The 4,400-nt window shown below is 44.4% G+C and overlaps 1 protein-coding gene across 1 annotated transcript in view; it reads right to left on the minus strand.

The window, feature by feature from the left end:
* Positions 1 to 1,200: 1,200 nt before the first annotated feature.
* LOC113488159 (protein argonaute-1) overlaps positions 1,201 to 4,400 on the minus strand; it is a 16,207-nt gene continuing 13,007 nt past the window's right edge. Inside the window, exon 17 of the mRNA XM_026863202.1 lies at positions 1,201 to 3,424. The gene's annotated coding sequence lies outside the window, so the exon portion shown is untranslated. The remainder of the gene's footprint in view (positions 3,425 to 4,400) is intronic.

Here is a 4,400-nt window from a genome sequence, read left to right on the forward strand (position 1 = left end):
AAATTTAGTTAAGAGGTAAGCTACACTGTAAGTGTTCTAAAACCATGCAAATTAAAAGTAAGCTACTAGAGTATTTCCTCAACTGAAATCCTGAGAGGGAAGGGGAAATAGGATCACCCAGATCGAGCAGATATGGCGGAGGGAGACATCTCTGCAAAATGCACATACCTTAGAGGCACGCAAGCACTTCTGGTTCTGCAGCTTAGGCCACTGTAATCAGAAACAAGGGACAGGGCTCAAATGCCAGTCTAACATCTGAAACCAAGGAGCCCGACCTGTTTTCCAGGACTCCAGACCCAGCTGTACAAGATGCAGTTTTCTGTTATACCCCTCTCTCTAAAATAGCCCCCTGAAACTGCAAGGGCAGGTTTCTGTTATCTAGTAGGACTCGTAAAAAAAGGTGGTACAACCTTAAAAGCAGCAGGAGGACGTGTGCGGGGTCTGTACAGGTGCTCGGTTCAGAACAATACATCGTGTGTGCTCCAGTCTGAGTAAATTAGCTAGCGAGTACGTGCATGCCATTAGCAAGCACTTCCTTAAAATTGCTCAGCATTATTCAAAAACCCCGTTACGGCTCAACTGCTAAATAATTCATCGTCTACAGGTATGTCAATGCACAGTGGCAAGGTAAAGCGCAAAGAATTCAGAGGATGGCAAACAACCTCCAGCTTTGGACCCTGAGACACAACCATGAGCTGTTGGCACTGGAGAGGGCCAGGATGGCCGGAAGGAATTCCAGTGCTGGGAACTGTAAACGTGAGGCGGTACAGAAACCCAGAGGATCAAGTTTAACCCCACACCAAAAGGAATCGAAATCTGTCCCAAAAGCACCTTGGAGCCAACAGCCTTTCACAGCCCCGAAGCACACGCAGCTGGAGAAGCAGCACATCTGGGCGCACGCTTCTGGCATCCAACAACCCAAGGAGCTCAAATCAAGTCAGTTCTCAGACAGATGGCATTTTAATGAAAAGTAGAACTGGCTACCATGTTCTGAGAAGTTTTAAGCGCATATTTTTCCGCTTAAGTGTTTCTCCCATTCGACTGAAATCTGGAAAGTGAGGGGGTTCGGATCCTCCGCCGGACCTGAGGCAGCTCAGCCTCAGCGTTTCACCCTTTGGCCCCAAGCCCTTCTCGAGCCAGCGGCCAGGACTGCACATGTACCTTTCCCACGCAATCCAACTCAGGAGTGTCACCCCAGCATATTCACATTGCTTTTATTTAGGTCTTCTGCCAACAGTTACAGGGTAACAGACACTTGGGACTGCAAAGTCAAAGTTGCAAGCAAAAATCAGGACCAAGGCAAAAAAAAAAAAAAAAATTTTAAAAATCCACAAAGGCAATCAAATCAAATCAAATATAAATACAATGTTCTGGAGCTCTTTAATCATACCGTTTTCTTTAATAAAGAGGTGGTTATGATCTTACAGTATTTCCTTTTGGCCTAATCCAAGGATTTCGTTACTCTTTACCAGTCTTAATTCCACGCATACAAAAAAAAAAAAATTTGATATTCAACCTTTAAAATATAAGCCATATTTTCTTAATAAAATAAGTTTTGTGCTGCTGCTTGTTTAGTAAGTACTGTACATCAACTGTTCACGTCTATTTAACAAATGGACCATACAGAGTTCAAGCTAAAGCAAAAAAAAAAAAAAAACCAAAACAAAACCACAAGAAAAATAACAACCCAAACAGAGTGTCTTGTGAACACCCCATGTACAGTTCAACACTTGCTCGTATAAAGGAGGTACGAAAGGGGCTAGAAATTGAACACAAAAGCACTGGAGTCCCGTAAATTTTCTTTCACAACTATTGAAGTGCAAATCACTCAGGCAAGATATGAATTTTCACTTGTTTATTGCTGTCCTGCTGTCTGGCTTCCCTTCCTGAAAGAATCACATTCCTTTATTTCACGCTAATTTTCCAAGAAGAAAACCTTCCGCGAGGCAACGTTGAACGCTTGGGCTTTTTGAGACTAAGACATCGGGTCGTACGCTTGCGAACACCAGGACACCCCGACCGCCCCTGGAAGCTCTGGGGGGAGAGGGGCCTGCTCTGCCCCCTCGGCCCCGCTACGTTCAGATATGAGATAAGGGAAACAAACAGCATTCAACAACTGACAGGTAAATGAAAGTTACTCCTCTTCCCACAAAACTGCATGCACCTGGCGATGTTTCCAGTTGCAGAAGGAACACGTGCGCACGGAGAAGGCAGAGACTCGGGAGCCATTCGGGATGTCCGTGGGGGGTTTGTGGCTAACTACAAATCCTGATATGTATCCGGGTTAACACTATCCACTACGGGTAGCAAAACACACAGCACCTCAACATGCAGTTACTCGTTTGCATCTCGGACAAGAAAAGGGTAGAAATGCTGAATGCTGGAGCCGCGTAGAGGGTACAGTGCATAGTCCGTTATACAAAACATGCGGGTGACTCAAACCCCTTCTCGATTTCTTCAAAATGGAAATAGGGTTTAAAGGGCACAGCAGCTACTGAGTTTGGCTTTTTTATTTATTCAAAACCATGAAAACCCAACGCAGACGGTGAAATAAGGGCAGAACACGATCTGCAAGTCAACAGCTGAGAGTTTCAGAAGCTGTGAAGCTTTTGTGTAGTTAAAATTGCTGTTAAAAGTAGGTGCTACATCAGCGAGTCTTCATTCATAGTTTTCTATGAACAGCCACCTTACAAATGAGTGCAAATCTTAAAGGTCCATTTTACATTTCAAGTCTCAAGGTTAAAAAAAAAAATTGTTACAGAGCAACAAGCTGTTTCTGTAAATGCCCACACTATCTCTTTTCAAATGGTTAAAAATGGCACGTGCTATGCCACAGCTACTAAAAGACATTTCAGAATTCTAGACCCAACTAAAACACTAAAATAAAAACTAGAAACCAAAATACTTTTGCCCCTCGCTGCAGAAGAGCAGCCAGGTGCTTTCCGTTGTAATGCTGGTGAACAAACTGATTTGCAGAGAGAACCTTGACCTTAACCCCAATTTTATTCTTAACGAGGGGCTTTCTAACACAAGGTGAGTGGGTACAGCCCCTCTGAGATCATTTTGCTTTCAACGAACACAAGCCCGAGTTCTGAGGATGAGATGGAGGTGCTGGATTTGTGTCACTATGCAGGCACTTGTGTACAGGAATGTAGGCTTCTCATGTTGACACTTAGTGTTGATGCATTCCCTACGCTCTAAAAGCCTTCCTAGGAGTTCACTACTCTACTGACCATGAATAGTTCCTGGTCTCCTCCCCGTCACCTTGCAGATATACAGCAGTGGAGGTTGACACAAGGTGCAAAGGAGAATATGAACCAAATACTGTAGTCTTGAGGAAAAAACAGGACTGTGCTAAACGTAGGATCTTCACAAAACATGACATCAGAGGGCTCAGCACTTAGTTTGCATAGCATATCGATGTCTTCATTTTTCACAAACACGTTGCCCAAAAAGAAAATGGGTAGAGTGAATTCCCGGTGTTAGGACAGATCAATGGGCCAACATGACCAATGTGGTTTTCATGAAGGCAAGGCAAGTTTGAATGTCAGAAAGTACAAAACCAAGAGGTGTGTGCTTCTATCCACGCGGACTGACAAGGGGCAGTGCTTGCGGGGGACCTGCCTTGGAAATGCGTTCACGTTTGGCAGTAAAATGATAACAGAGCTCTTCCCTTTAAGAGCTTTGTAGGAGCACGCGCGTCATTTTTTTTCTCCTGGAGGAAGCGCTGTGCCCACTTTTGTATAAAAAACCCCAGATAATCTGCCCACATGATACTGGTGATGAGTTGCTACTACTGCCTTGCTGTGCAGAACGGTCATTCTGTGCAGCAAAATGAGTCTGAAAAGCAGTCACTATGGTACTGTTGGGAAAAAAGCTTTTTTCCTGTTACAAACACAAATCGGTAGGAATTTCCCCCCACGACAGTAACAAGGATTTCATCATTCTGACTAAGGAACAAATCTGGTGCGCTTTCAGAATAAAAAACCCTGTGCATGAGATCAGTGATACCATGGCACAAAGAGCAGCATAACCTAGCAGCAGAGAGGGTGACAGTTTGGAGGTGCTGGAGTTGGGGGGACGTGGTGCTTCGGGAAGCAGCCGACCCAGGCAGAGACGTGCCGGAGGCACAGGGCAGAGGGGCGCTGAGGGGTGCCCGGCGCTGCAGGGACTGCAGTTGGTAACACTCATCGGACAGGAAACGTCAGAAATCTCTGGTGTGAGCGCACAGCCTCAGGAAGCGCGGTGATGTAAACTCTGAGAATGTTATAATGACTTGTGGATTTTGGCAACAGACTCAGTATCGTATAAAAATAATGTTTAGTAAAAAAATCCCGGTGTTCATCATAAAAATTCAGGAAAAAAAAAAAAAAGAAAAAAAAAAAAAAAAAAAAAAAAAA

Source organism: Athene cunicularia (assembly GCF_003259725.1).
Source record: "Athene cunicularia isolate RWA chromosome 23 unlocalized genomic scaffold, athCun1 chr23_part1, whole genome shotgun sequence".
In the NCBI taxonomy this organism is placed as follows: Eukaryota; Metazoa; Chordata; class Aves; order Strigiformes; family Strigidae; genus Athene; species Athene cunicularia.